The sequence below is a fragment of the Athene cunicularia genome, assembly GCF_003259725.1.
Source record: "Athene cunicularia isolate RWA chromosome 13 unlocalized genomic scaffold, athCun1 chr13_part1, whole genome shotgun sequence".
In the NCBI taxonomy this organism is placed as follows: Eukaryota; Metazoa; Chordata; class Aves; order Strigiformes; family Strigidae; genus Athene; species Athene cunicularia.
Window position 1 is genome coordinate 15,241,422 of NW_020799117.1, and position 16,264 is coordinate 15,257,685.

Genomic DNA, 16,264 nt, shown 5'->3' on the forward strand with positions numbered 1-16,264 from the left:
AGCATTTAACAACAAATTTGGCCTGAAAACGTTAATGCTGGGTTTCAATCTCATGCAAATAAAAGACAGGTTTATAAACCCCTCAAGAATCATGATTTCAATAGAAATGTCCAAAATAATTTTTTTTTGAAAGAAAATATAGTAATCCCTTTTATGTAGCACAAAGATTATGCCATCCTAGGGGAACTAACCTGTTGTAGTCAACAGGCCTTTCTCTATCACTGCTTGCTTCCTTTATCTGAAAGATGCTCAACATCCTTCTGTTCCAGGGCTGAATGGTGACATGCCATCGTCATTGTATTCCATCATCATATATTTAAAGGAATTGGACACTTGTGATAGCATTATATCTATTTAGTTTTATGTAATGATACTCTTGTTTACTATATATTCCCCCGGTCATATTAAATATTTTTGGTTTTTTATGCTTCTACTATCAAATGCAAAGGTTTCTTTGGTATTTCTGTACGATTCTTCAACTGCCCTGTAAGATCCTAAAAAAGCTCACTTGAAAGTGTTACACGTTTAAATTACTCTATTTCTATTGAAGTACACAACCATACAGATTTTGTGAAGCTCTTGGCATTAATGAAAGGTGGAAGTAACTGCATTTTTAATATCTTAAATAGGGCTTATATAGTCCCTTAATTGTTTCATATGTCTGGTAATAGTGCCATGTAGAATTGTACCTGCAGAAGGATGCCAAACATCATTTAGTTGCTAATTGTGGAGCATTCGTGTCAAACTGGTATTCATATTTCTTATTTCTTTTGGCATATGTAGGCCTTTTTGATTTAATAATATGGGATGACTGTGTTGAGTTAGTCTTCCTGTTAACCTAAGCCCTATAAACTACTTTTCTGTAGTGTGTCATATCTTGCAGTCTTTTCTAATGTTTATTTGGAGAGCAGAGTATTTACAGAAATCTATGACTAATCTTTCCAATCCCTAGAAGTCTGTAATCTTCAGATTACTACTTTACTTCCAAGATTGTATTTATTGCCTGGAAAGAGACAGTGTGGTATGCAGAAGAGATGAATAGGAATGGATCTGCAAGTACTGGTTGTCAATAGTATTCGATCTAGATGGCCTTATTTACACCCATCACTGATCTAAACAGTTCAGGTGATCTAGTGTATGTTCAAGTTATCATACAGTGTTATTACATAATAAACATCCCAGCTATGTGGCTTTTCTTACAGAATTAAGATGGGGGGAAAAAGATTTGTACTTCATGCAGTACATATCATAAAAAAGTGTTGTGATCTTGTACTCCCTGCTGGGGAGTTTTGCCTGAATTATGAATAAAGACTCTGGCCCAAATAGAATGCACTGGGAAATGGTTGGAGACATTAACAATTTCATAATATTCAGTGTGAGCTGAGAAATACTCCATAATTACTGACAGGTGGTCTAGAATTGAACACTGAAATTGCCTACGTAATTGTAGATTGATTGATATTTTATGTGTATCCATTTTGATTTTAACACCATTTCACTAGTCATCACATAATTATATATAAAGAGACTTTACAAGATACGTGTTATTTCCTGAGGATCCATTACAGTCCATCAGACAAAATATCAGTTCTGGTTTTTAAACGATGTATGATAATATAAGAAATTTCAAAATAAGGGTTATTTACCCAATAGACTGTAAAGATTTCTTTGGAATCACTGTAGATAGATATTCTGATCCTGGTTAGGGTATTCGAAGATAGCATATTATAAGCTGCAATGAGTTGTTCCCATCTAACAAAAATGAAATATCCTTGGGGTTGGGGAGGGTTCATTTATTGACGGATTTACTTTGACTTAAATCAATAATCTAAAGTACAGAGCACCTGCAGCTAGTTCACAATCCTGCATGTGAAGAATTTTGCTAAATGCAGTGGAACGAATCGTCTTGAAAGTTGAGTTCAAACAGTAAAGTCCAAAAAAACCCCAGGATATATAATCTCAGAATATTTTCAAGGCTGGTGTTCAAGTCTTAGACTAGTGGCTATGTATACACTATTGATTGGTTAAAAATAGCTAAATTAGGCAGGCTTCTTTTTCAAGTTGCCTTCTGGGGAAATGTCCCTTTCTGCTTTGACTGTAGGGGCAAATCTACAGATTTGTGTCCCTGTGCTAAATTTAGCTTAATAATTTTGTCTTTTCCTTCTTGCTAGATACACTGCACATTAATTAGAGATACATAAGTTGGTTTTTTTGTAGGTACATTAAAGATCTTATCTTGGTAGATATCTTAGTTAAACTTTCCATTTTGAAAACAGTTACATTTTCAATGGAAGAATGTTTCTCTTGATGATATATTATAGATGCAGAATCTATTGATATGGATAATGATTTGCAAAATTCCTCAGCAAAAAACAAGACTTTTTTCTTGTTTGAGTGTCACCTAAAGCATGTTAGGTCCAGGGGGAGAGAAGTAGCTGACTGTGATGGTTTGACTGGCTAAATGCCAGGTATCCACCAAGTCGCTCTATCACTTCCCCCCCCCCCCTTTTCCCCTTGTTTTCTCAATAGGGTAAAGAGGGGAAAGAAGATAAACTAACCCTTGTGGGTGAAACAAAAGCAGTTTTAATATAAGCAAGGCAAAGCAAAAGTCCGCGCGCGGAAGCAAAAGCAAACAGATTTAGTCTCTACTTCCCATGGACAGGCGATGTCAGGCCTTCTCAGGAAGCAGGGCTCCAATACACGTAGTGGTTGCTTCGGAGGACCAAGGGTGACCCCACCCCCTTCCTCCTTCCTCCCAGCTTTATACTGAGCAAACGTCATATGGTATGGAATATCCCTTTGGTCGGTTTGGGTCAGCTGTCCTGGCTGTGTCCCCTCCCAAGATCTTGCCCACCCCGTCCCACTGGGGGAAATATCAGAAAGAGCCTTGGTGCTGTGTAAGCACTGCTCAGCAGTAGCCACAACACCAGGGTGCTATCAACACCCTGCCAGCTCCCGACATAAAACACAGCACCGTGAGGGCTGCTGTAGGGGAAAACTAATTCCAGTTCAGCCAGACCCAGTACACTGACATATTAGTTTCTATTTTCCAGGTGTCTTAAGGGAATTAATGCTTAACTTTTTAGTTTTTACAAGCCAGAATTTGCACAGATATTTTAACTCTCTTATTTTTATATTTTTAATACACATCATTAGAGTCATTTTTCTTAACTATGTGAGTACATAATCTTACTTTAGCACTTATCACAGTGGAATAAATAATGGCTGGAGTGTATTCCATAGTTCCAAGTCTAGAATGGGACTCAATTGTCCCTCCCCCACCGAGACTTTGGATCTTACTTGAGAGTCTATCTTAGAATTTGGACTTTGTAAGCTTTCTGTGGTGGAAGATTTCTAAATACCTAGTTAGGACAAAAAATTATTTATCTGTCTTGAGTTTCATGGACCCAATTTCAGTCATACTTGTACTAGCCTCAGATTGATATATTTTATTATCCATGAAAGTTAGGTAAGAATTATTTCCCATTTCTAAAAATATGTTTAGAAACTGTCCTACATCAAACCAGAAATGAATATTTTTTCAGTTGTAGTGTATTTTAAAAAACAAACAAACAAACAAACAAAAACCACAAAAAAAAAAAAAAAGAGGAAATTATTCTGCAGTGATCAAACTATAAATAATCTGTCCTTTGACTCTGAGATTTGTTCTAAAAGTTTTCTGCATCTTTGAAAATGTTAATAGAGAATGCATAATTAATTTCCCAGCAGTACAGAAGTCTTAGTTAATGCCTCACAAAAATACTTTTTATTTTCTCAAATATATGCTTTGTCACCAACGTAAGTGGAATTGTGCAAATACTGATTATTTGTTGTTGGTTATTTACACTGGTGGTAGATTGCAACCAAAGCAGTCTTGCCTGTTTTAAATATATGTAGGGACAGACAGTGTCATTCATGCAGCAAACTAAACCTGGTGGTTTATAGAGGGGGTCATCCAGACCCTTTGTCCCTTTGTGCCCTACAACAGTGGTGAGGCACCTTGTGCCTCAGGTAGTCTTGCCCTCTCCTAGTCTTGTGCTGTCTGATGCCATCCTGAGACTGAACCATAGTGCTTTCACCTGCTTCTCTGGGGAAATGGGAACAGGTATTGGAGAAGAATCCTTCAGAGGCTCGTGTGGCAGGAGAGCGCCTGTATAGGTGCCCCTGTGCGAGTACTTCAGGACAAGGATTATTTGCCTCAGAAGTGAAGAGCAGAGTATGTCCCACTTTAATGAGTAGCTTGTGGACTGATGATCAAAATAAATGTCAACTGAAAAAGTTTTCCAAGAGTTAGTAACAAAACTAAAAATAACTGACGAAAGATTGGTGTCAAAGTCATAGAACATGATATTACCAGATATGGCATCCCCTTTTATAGGTGGTAATTTTATTCATTGAATGAATTGGAAAAGACTGTGTTTTAGCTTTAATGAGTCAGTATGAAGTTGAAATAACTTGCCAACACATTCATGCATTTCAGTTGTTTTTTTGCACTGCATTTTACATGAGGGGAAATTGCAAATAGTAAATGTCAAGGATTCACTTGGGGCATTACAATTTCAGAGGCATGAAGCTAATACATATTTGTCTCATTACTGTCACCAGATTAAAGTTAGTCCATAGATGGCAAGAGCTCATAACTCATAGGAGACATAGTTACAAATGACCTGTGGGAGGTCACAGGTACCACAGTTCTTAAATTCATATTACAAACGTGTCATTAATAAGAAATGAGGGAGATGTTGTTCATCATCTGTCAAAAAGCTGGTTTTTGTTTAAAAGTGAAATGTGGATTTTTTCCGACTCTCAATTAATCTCTGCCTTTGTAGAGTTGGAAGGCAGTGAAGTCCTTCTGGATACATGCTTAATTCATGTATGATCTTGCTATATTAATACAACTAACTTGTATTGTATTTGTATTGTAATTCACCTGTTGATATTTTGCTTAAGTATCTCTAGAGCACTGAGGGGTAATGAGTATTTATGGGGGCTTTTAAATACAATTTGTATACGGAGGTTTTTATTTTCTTCCTTATTTTTGATCCCTTTGAGATCTCAAATGTAGAACTCACTATAGTAATACACAGAGAGTACATGTCAGCAACACAATTATGTGTGTTGCTACTATTTTAGCTTAATCAAGTTAGCACAGAGAGACTGAAAAGCCTTCTAAGGAGTCCTGCAGCTGAAGTCAACTGGATATAACTTTAACTGAATTCACCCCGTGTTTCTCATAGTTGTTAAATGTTTTGCATGTTTAGAATAGCCAGTTGAGATGTAGAGTAATATAACTGGGCTACATTTGCTTAGTCTCTTCATTTGGTGTGGGTTTTGGACTTTTTTTTGGTGATGCTGGAGTAATGTGCTATAGATAACCATCTACTTAAGAGGATGTGTAGAAGTTACCGTTCAGTGTGTACATCTGCACACTTTAGCTGGTTGTCTGCCTACTGAATGGTGAGAGCTGCAGTTAATGTATTAAATCATTTGTCTGACAACTGCATTGTCTTTCTCTGTAATTCCAGGTGCAATTTCAGGTGTCAGCTTTGATTCATAATGCCACACATAGTTTGATTCATAAAGCCATAGATGGGTATCTGATAGACTGCTTCTCTTCCTGTTTGTAAGAAAGGTGTGACACCAGGGGATTGATTCATATCTTCAGGCACCTGGCATGCAAAGGATTGTAAAAGTTGAAAGTGATGTTTGATGAGAAGGTCTGTAATAGGCATACATATAAATAAATACTATTCACTGTCAGAATAATGGATATCATCCAAGTGTTTTAGCTCTTTAGTTTAAATTTTTTTATGTGTGAATCTCAACACTTCCAGGAATCATAGAGGTTACTCCTGAGGACTGAAAAATACTTTGTGCACTTTTTCAGCTGAATATGGGGTTTCTCGTCCCTGATAATGTAGCCCAAAAGCAGTCTTTTGTGTGAGGTGTTTATATAAGAAGGAAGTAACAATGGTTAGAAAGATTTGGGAATGAAGTTTATAGTTGAGTAAAGCAGCTGTTAACGAAGTCCTGGAGAAATTTCATTGCATACATAGAGATTTGCTCTGGCTATAATACTGAAATACTTGAAATAGCAGTCCTGTCTGTCTACCAGATTTCCAGAAAAATTACAAAAAAAGAGAAGGAACATGAAGAAAATTAGTTTCTTTAACTTAGAATGTCACTTTTAGGTTATTTTACATACATAAATATTGTATTTCTTGACAGCAGAAAGTTTATAGTGATTGAGGTAGGCTTCTAATAACAGAGAAAAAGAAAACATGCCACTTTTCAGAAGGACGAGGAGGAGGATCTGGGGAGGTACAGGTCACACACAGGTGGGACAAGAAGCCAGCCTAGCAAGGGAAAATTGTGCCTCATCAACCTGGTAGCATTCTGTTATGATATCACTTGCTCTTGTGATGTTTTTCTTGACTTCACAGAGACTTTTGACAAGGTATATCCTAATAGCCAAGATGTTTAGGTATGGTTTGGATTGAGGACTGCAAGGTATGCGGAAAACTTGCTGGACTTCTGGATGCAAAGTTGGCAGCTGGTTACTAGCAGCACCATCTTGAAACAGTAGCGCCAGTGCTGTTAAAAATTTTTATTAACACTTGGACGATGGGAAATGAATGGGATGCTCTCTACAAGTTTGATAGTGGTACGAAGTCCAGGGCAGTGGTTACTCTACAGAGCAATGCTATCTATCATTCTTGACAAACTGGAGACATGGTATGTCACAAACATAATGAAATTCAGGTACAGCAATTGCTAAGTCCTGCATCTGTGATAGAATATGCAACATCTGAGGCTGGGTACCAATAGGCTAGAAAGCAGCTTTCCAGAAGAGAACATGTTGGGGTGTCCTGTTGGAGAATGAATTGAACATGAGTCAACAATCTATTTTTGTGGCAAAGGCAGCCAACTGTGTTCTAGGCTGTATTAGTATGGAGTGGAGACAGCAGGGCAGGGCAATAGACCTGTGATCACATCTGCTGTGTCCAGTTGGGGGTTCCCCAGCACAAGAAGGACATGGACATAGTGGAGTAAGTCTGGCAGAGGGCATGGGAGACACCTGATTTGGGGCTGGAGCACATCACTTATTAGGAAAGAGTGAGCACTGGGTCCACTGATTTATATAAGGGTGGGGGGAGCCCTTTTGCTTAAAAAACACAAACCAACTGCAAAAACCCAAACCAACCAAAAAACCCCCCACCCCCCAAAAAAAAATCAAAACCAAACAAAACCGCTACAACCAATCAAAAAAAAAACCAACAAAACAACCCACAAAAACCTTCTCCAAAACAAACACCCCGAACAAAGCATTTCTCAGTTATCATTCTCAAGAATAAAGATTTTGAATACTTTCAGAGTAAAGTATTTCCATTACAAAAGTTTTTAGTGTCATTCAAATCTTTTAAAATTAAGGCACTTTTTTCCTTACAGATGGGAAAAAAAAAGACCTTTAAAACATGCCTTATTGCTATGATAACATATTGTATCTCTTTGTGCTTACATTATAATCAAGGGATTTTGTAGAATATAGATTTCTTTCAGTCACTTCATTTCTATGAATTGGTTTGCTTTTTAAATTAAGTCTGTGCTATACTGATGGGTAACTCATACCAGATTGGACTGTCTTTATGTGAGATTTTTTTTTCCTCTTAAGAAATAGAAATGGAGGTTCTTGTCAGTGTTTAATGACCGAACAATTTAGATTAAAGTTGAGATTTATGCAAATGTACAAACTGCAAGAATGATTTTTATGTACCTTTATAAAACAAAATAAACCTACCCACCCTAAGGAATAGTAAAATTTTCCTATATGGCAGAAATCTGAAATCAGATAAGACTTATAAAAGCTGTATTCCCAGGCCTGTGATAAAAGTATTTGTGTATTTGATGGCAAAGTGAGTTGGGTCTTATAAAGCTTCAGCTTTGGCGTTTTGTGACAGAAGGGAGAGACAGCTTAGAATTTCCTAGGTTAGCTGGAAAACCAAATTTTATAAAACAAGGAACCAAAAATAAGCATGTAAATTTGTTGCATTTTCCAACCTTGGGAGATGTGTGTGTGTGTGTGTGTGTGTGTGTGTGTGTGTGTGTGTGTGTGTGTGTGAAACCAAACTTTTTAAGTTTCCATTCAAATCCAAACCCACTCTCATTCAACTGAAAATTCCTGATGTTAAACATAAATCTTAATAATAATTCTCAGTAATATAGGAGATTTCACTTATACCTGTGTCAGAAAATTAGTGTTACGTATTTCTAATGTTAGCTGTGAATGCTTTAGATCATGGAAAGGAATGCCTATTTAGGTAGAAAGCTGCAGTAAGAAAGAGATAGCCTACATAAATAGGGAACAGTCTTTCATTTAGCCCAGTATTGTAGGTCTTCGTGATCTCGGTCACTGGTTTTTGGATCTTCTGGCAGCTTTTTTCAGGAAGATAATGTAATAAAATAACTATAACATGATGGTAAGATGATAATGTAATAAAATAACTATAACATGATGGTAAGATGTGTAATGCCGTAGTAAAGAAATGAGTTATATGGACAGAAAATTTGCTATCATTTTCCTTTCCTGTTGTCTGTTGAGCGTGTAGCAATACTAGGAGCCATAGTGGCCAACTCCTAATTCAGGTACACAGCTAAAAGTAGCTTTCTTATCTGATTATTTTGGTAAGTAAAATGTCTTGTTATTTCCAACTATCAGTAATTTTAATCTTTTATTTTTGGATGATATGCAAACGTGTCCCTATGACACACTCTAGGAAATAGTTTTCCTACCTACCAGACAGTTGCAGTCTAACACATACTGCAACCCACACACACTGCACTGCTTCTGCCAGTTTAGCATATAAATTGAAACCTCTTAACTGAGTATTTTTATTGCTGAGGAAAGGCACCATTGGCCAGTCCCTATGTTATTGACTCTTCATGTTGCAAGAGTAGTCTTGGATTGATGAGTCAGTATTCATTTCATTTGAAACTTTGCATGTATGTATTTTTTTACCATGGTATCTGTCAGCTAAAAATAACTCTCTTGCACAAATGACAGAACAAATTTTACAAAGAAATAATAAAATCTACTGCTGTGAACATGTCACTTCAGGCAAAAACAGTTGCTTATGCTGGCTGGAATGTTACTCTGATGTCTTTAAATAACTTCATTAGTCAATAAGATATGGTTTAATTATTTAAGTAACAAAAAAAAAAAGGAGCTTTTTGTATTTACATCTACCCACTGTTTACTCTTTTTAGAGTATTTCTTTATATTAGCGCTGCAAGCACTTGCAAAACCCATCTGGCTGGCAAAATATCTTTTTGTTTACAAAACCAGAAGCTTTTAGCCACTGTAAGCTCTTGAATGTTTCCTGCTGGGATCCCAAGCTAACATTTTTTGCCAGCAGGCACCACTTTCAGCTCATGGGAACCTGCTGTCACCAAAAGAGATTTTCCCTCGTGTCTTTCCTTTTTTATTGAAGCATCTGAGGTGACTGATCCTTAGGAGAACCCCACTTTCTGTCTTTCTGAAAAGCATTCTGGTATACACTGCACATTTTCTGCTTGGACTGGCATCCTTCAGTCCTTTAGTATCACGCCCTCTCCTCCGTCCAGCAAATACTTATTTCTCTTCAGTGAAATTTCATCAGCTCAGTACCAGTTCAGAGAGTCTGTTGTAGAGGGTGAGCTCAAATAACTGTTACAACATGTCTGTCTATTATATCAATGCAGTATACTTGGGTGGCTGTGTGGTAATCTGAGCTCAATTTGTTTATGGAAGCTACGTGCAGTGGGCAGAGTATACAAGTGAGCTTGTTTGCAGGAATTACAATTTTTGCCTGTTTCACTGAAACAGTTGAGCTGCTACATAATGATGCTTACACTTCCCTGTTGAGCAAGAAGTTGAGATGGTAGAGTCTGGGGGGTGGGAGGGGGAAGGGGAAGTACTATGGCAAATTGACCATGAACAAAACAAATTTACTAGTTTCTCCTTGGTTTTTGATTATCCTAAAAACTGTCAGAAAATTGAATTGCTTTTCTGCTACCCAAATTATTCTCTGTTATTGGGATGCTTGCCAGACTGATTTTATCTTTTTCCTTTTCTTTTGAAATAAAAGGTTAACTGAGGTAGAAACTGCAGATTTTGAAAATGACAGTGCATGCCTCAGTTACACTGAGTGCACGAAGAGAAAATTATGCGAAGGTATTATTTCACATCTTCATTATCATCTTTATCATACACCTGTTAATTTAGTCTTTATTACACAAGGAAGATAATAACAATGACAGTGTGGTTTTACATACTCTATTTTCTCAAGGAAAGCAATGAAGGCACCATTAATTAAATTGTTTAAGAGGACTAGAAAAAGACCTTGAAAATCGTTTGGACAGAACTAATCTGACTTGGGTAGAATAACTTGGTAAGGCTCATAAACATCCATAGTCTTTATTTTTAGTTTGTTTTCAGACCATATTTGGGTCTTTAAAACCAACTTTACCTTTGACTTCTGTGGAGTCATTGTTAGAAAATGCTGCTTTCTTTGGAATTTTTCTGCAAATTCCAGTAATTCCAAGATCCTTCTAGCATTACCATCAGCAGCAAACTTCATTCATGAGGTAACAGACTTGGTCCTTGAAATTTCTTCTAAACACTGAGAGAGTTTTTCCCCTGCAAAGGAACTTGTAAATGATGTGTGATCTGAGGCTTATTTTAGGACTGTGGAATACATCTTTTTCCAGAATGTGATAGTTATTGGGGAATCGTTAAAAATATTTCAGAAGTTTGAACTGATATCACAGTGTGTGAATAACATTCTTTCAGGGGCAATATATGTTGCTCTCATGTGGTGCAATACATCCATTTGTTTTGCTCATGTGTGTAGCCTCCTGCTTTTGTAACTCCTCTGGCATTTCAAATGAGACAGCAAGTTTTTGCTAGTCAGCTGCCAGATCAGCTTATTTGAAGTGGAAGGTTTTTCCTTTTAGGTCTTCTGCAGTGCAAATATTCTGTACTAGAGTAGTGGCACTTTAACATTTTTGGACTGGGATGTGAGTAGTCCAGCATTCCACAGGCATAAGCAATTACTCCAAATGTGTAGCTATTGTAGTAGCCAGTTTTACCTTTGACAAAAATTGTTCTTCAGACCTGTTGATCAAAACTAACAGCATTAATGGAACTTCACTGACTTTTCTCAGAAAGATCCCAAAATATTCTGTGAATTAAATATAAAAGTAGCTTTCTTCTTGCATGGAGATTCAGGCTTTCTAGAGAGAAAATTGAATTTATCCATGTACTGAGCAGCTTTTCATTATGACAACAAACAAAAGTTTGGTTTCTTTAGTAATTGTAAACTGGAGTTAAAGGCTGCAGGGGAAGGAAGCAGAAGACCCTCAGTCAGGGACATATCTTTAAACTCAGAGAAATTTTATTTCCAAAATAGATGTAACCTGCACTTTTTGAAGACTTTTTCCCCCATAGGGTTCTCTGCAATTCCTTTTGTGAAACATTACATTGGGCAACAGCCCAATGAGTGAGTAGAACCTGCCTTCCTTAAAAGAGCACTTTCAAGTAGCATCTAGTTCTTTACCTATCTTCTCTTTTCAAACAACACTTTCAAAAGTTTCATTATTTGTCATAGTTCAACCCCAGCCTGCAATTAAGCACCATACAGCTCCTATCTCACTCTTCCCCCACCAGTGGTATGGGAGAGAGAATGAGGGGGGGGGAAAAAAGAAAGTAAAACTCGGGTTGAGATAGACAGTTTAATAGGACAGAAAAGGAAGGGATGATAATAATAACAGAGTATACAGTTACTCACCACCAGCTGACTGATGCTCAGCCAATCCCTGAGCTGTGGTGCCCCCCTGGCCAACTCCCCCCAGTTTATACACTGGGCATGATGCCATATGGTTTGGGATGTCCCTTTGGTCAGCTGCCTCAGCTGTCCTGGCTGTGCTCCCTCTCAGTCTCTTGTGCACCCCCAGCCTCTGCTGGCAGGGCAGCATGAAAACCTGAAAAGCCCTTGATTTAGCATAAACACTACTCAACACCTAGAACATCAGTGTGTTACCAACATTATTCTCACCCTAAATCCAAACGCAGCACTGTACCAGCTAATGGGAAGAAAATTAACTCTATCCCAGCTGAAACCAGGATAGTATTAAACCATGTTTTCTTGTTTCCCCATTCAGTTTGACCCCATTGTGACAGACCCCTGTGTTACAAACCAGCATAACTGAAGCGTATCTGATTTTTAGCGGTCTTCCTTTCGAATGCTCTGTTCTTCGAATGCTTTGTTTGGAACTTCTCTGTTCTTCCCAGGAAGAAGTTGCTTCTGCAAAGAACAGCATCACTGCGGGTGTTAGAAGCCATACAAGATAGTTTCGTCTCATTAATGGAAGAGAGATGTTTTAGCAAGAGATTTAGTAGTGTCAAAAGGACTGCTGTAGTTGTAAAGTTGTAGCAGTCTGTGCTAAGACTTCTTATTTGTCTTTAAATATCAAGTTTCTGGAGTGCAGCAGGTGGTGACTCAGACATATTGAGCTGTTCTAGTGACTTGGAACAGGAACACATTTATGTAGTAATACTTTTCCTTGACTTAGCGCTAGTGTTTAGTAGTGTTTCATGATTGATGCTACTACCTTAAACACCCTGGAAGAAACAAACTAAAGAGCACTAGTGGGAGAATTGCAACAATACAGTCTTACATGTTGCTTTAAATAGACTAATTCCTAGAACAAATAAGTTAATAATTGAAAAGCAATTAGCTCCAATTTGAACATAAGCATCACTTGCGGGTGGGGGGAAACTACTAGTGCTCTAAACAAACTTTTAATGAAATGCATTAAGTAATTAAAATCTGGGTGACATCGAGACCCTGGCTGAACACATCACTGAGAATTCAGATAGTTTCACAGTCTTCAAATTATTGTACTCTTTCCCGTTGAGTGGAGTTGTATTCCTACAGATAGATTATGTAAGAGCAAGAAGCTATCAGTTTGCACCCAGCAGTACAATTAACGAAGTAATTGATTATTTCTGTATTTATAATGATGAAATAGTAGAATTCAGGTAATTTCTTTTGGATCTGGCTATACTGACCAGTCAAATATGTGATATTGCTGGTCCTCTGTCTTCCTGATAGAACACAGTCTGGTCTCTTTAGATTCATCCTTTGCATATCTTCCATCATTCCATCTTTTTTTAGACTGAAAAACAGGAACTTGCATAGTTCCTGAAGATTTAAAATCATTATTGCATTCATGCTCTCTGTCACTGTGAGATAGGGGATCATTACAACTAAGCTTTTTTTTCTATACTGCATATTGAGAAGCTTGAACTAATTCCTTGTAGTTCTCTGTTTCTCTTCTTTGCAAAGCTCTGGCAAGAATCATGATTTCATCTTCTGATTATCTGTGGCCATCCCTATGAGATTAAAAGGGCATTGCATAATAAAGCAACTGCAATAGAGCTGTTTCTCTTTTTATGCTTCTGCTTTGAATAAGCTGGTACTTCAAAGGGTACACCATCTGCCTCATTTCAGAGATACTTGCTTCAAAGCTAGCCACATTTAACAGAAAGGCAGGTAGTAAAGACCCTCCACACCCCATTCAGTTCTAAAAGGGGAGGAAAAAGCCCAACAACAATCTCTGGTTGAGTAGTTAGATTCTTTAGTAGAATCATGAAGTGTGTGGTACAGTGATATTTTTTTTTAATAATATCAGAAAAGACGATATGCAGTTTCATCTTCTTGTCCAACAGATCATCTCTTTGATCAGTTCTCTAGGCAAATTCTTTGTCCAGAGACAAAGCGTTATCAAGGGAAAGGTTTCTTCCTAGAAACTACAGAAGATATTTAAAGATGTGTTTAACTTCAGACTTTCCCTCCTGATCCATGAGCTGCAGTTGATAGAACTGTGTGTGGTTTTATGCCTAGCTCAAAAGAGTTGAGGCCTATTATTTTAATTGCTATTTTCTCATTCATATAAATCATCCCTGATTCCGTGGGGCACATGACAAATGCAAGTACTTCAGCGTCATCTTCGGTCCAGGAGATGTGCTTTCTGTGGTTGGATCTTGATTAGGTCACCCAAAGTATTGATGAATTATCTACAAAGTAAATTGTCTGAGAGATACACTGTGTTTTCATGAAGGTGTCAGTACATCTGATTGAGATACATTTAAGGGTAGTTTTCATTATTCATGACAATGAGTATAGTATAGTGGTTTGTACTTTAAATATAGATCATGTAGTCGTGATATCAGTACTGGAATGCTGTGGATACAGGTGGTGGTTTTTAACTCCAGAAGATGTAGCGTGATGTTATTTACCTAATGGCTCCAATAGCAATGTTTAGCTTATTCTTGTCTGGCTTATTTGTTATTTGTAGTGGGTCTTTCTATATTTTTAAGAATTATGGAGGAGAGTTTTCTACTTCCTGTATAGTCCAAATGCTGCTGTTGGGGATAAATCAGTTTATTTAGTCTTCTCATGCAGTGTAATGTCATGCTATCAGTCTGATCTCACTAGTATCAAGTGTTAGAACCACACTTCAAGAAAAGTTGATAATTGACTGGCACTCCCAAGATTGAGTTTTACTTGGATAACAGAAATACAAATTAAGTCAATCCATGGTAAAGATACCCAGCATGTTTCTTTGTCTCCTGAAATTACTGTGTTTATTGGCATTGAGGATAAACTGCGGTGTTTCATTTGGAAGTTCTCTTATTTGATTAATACACCTTGCAAGTTGCAAACACTCTTCTCATTGGAAAATGTGTTTTTGGAAAAGTGGTGCCTTATGTGTATTTTCATTTTATCATCAAATTTGGGATTTAGATTGCATCTCGATTTAATGTTTTCCAGATTTCCACCCATTTTTTCCTATAAATATGAAAAAGAATTGATTAAAATAGATGGAAGAAGTTTGACTAGGAAAGAGTGCAAATGAGACTGATACAAGGAAGAAATATAGCATGACTTTATAGACAAAGAAATGAAGTCACTGAATTTGTGCATGTGAAATATCAATAATATAAACATGTCAGCACTTCTCTTATATTGGCTATTTTGGCAATCATGTCAAAAATCCTGAAAAACAAATATTCTGCTGTTCTTCACATTCTCACTTAATTGCATGACTTTGCTATGCAATTCAGTATTGTTTCATTGTCCTTTTGATTTGAAACATCTTAGTAGTGTTTAACTAGGATATTTTTACTGTAATTTAAGACAGGCCATAATTATCAGGACATGAATAAAAGTGCCTGATGGTTATCCAATGGATTTTTCACCACTCTTACAGCTTTCATATAGCCCATGTTTTTCCAGCTTCTGCAAGATAATTTTGTTATGTAGTGTCAAGAGATATGCAAAAGTTAAGATATGACGCTTCTCCCTTTCCTCTTAGCTACCAGGTTTGTGTTGAAGGAAGTTAGATTGCTCTGTCAAAAAAAATTATTTGCTCTCAACAGACGCATATTGGTGGTTATTCACAAAATCACAGAATCATCTAGGTTGGAAAGGACCCTGGAGATCATCTAGTCCAACCGTTCTCCTAGCACTGTTCCCACCTACAGCATATCCTTAAGCTCTAAATCGACCCGACTCTTGAACACCTCCAGGGATGGGGACTCCACCACCTCCCTGGGCAGCCCATTCCAACACCCAACAACCCCTTCTGGAAAGAAATGCTTCCTGATATCTAGTCTGAACTTTCCCTGGAGCAACGTGAGGCCATTCCCTCTTGTCCTGTCACTTTAAACCAGGCTAAAGAGACTCATCCCCAGCTCTCTGCACCCTCCTTTCAGGCAGCTGTAGAGGGCGATGAAGTCTCCCCTCAGCCTCCTCTTCTCCAGACTAAACCCCCCCAGTTCCCTCAGCCGCTCCCCGTACGACCTGTGCTCCAGACCCTGCACCAGCTCCGTTGCCCTTCTCTGGACACGCTCGAGTCATTCAATGGCCTTTTTGTAGCGAGGAGCCCAAAACTGAACACAGGAATCGAGGTGCGGCCTCACCAGTGCCGAGTACAGGGGTCAGATCCCTTCCCTGTCCCTGCTGGCCACGCCAGTGCTGACACAAGCCAGGATGCCATTGGCCTTCTTGGCCCCCTGGGCACACTTCTGGCTCCTGCTCAGCCGGCTGTCAATCACGCCCCCAGGTCCCTCTCTGACTGGCAGCTCTCCAGCCACTCCTCCCCAAGCCTGTAGCGCTGCTGGGGGTTGTTGTGGCCCAAGGGCAGCCCCCGGCATTTGGCC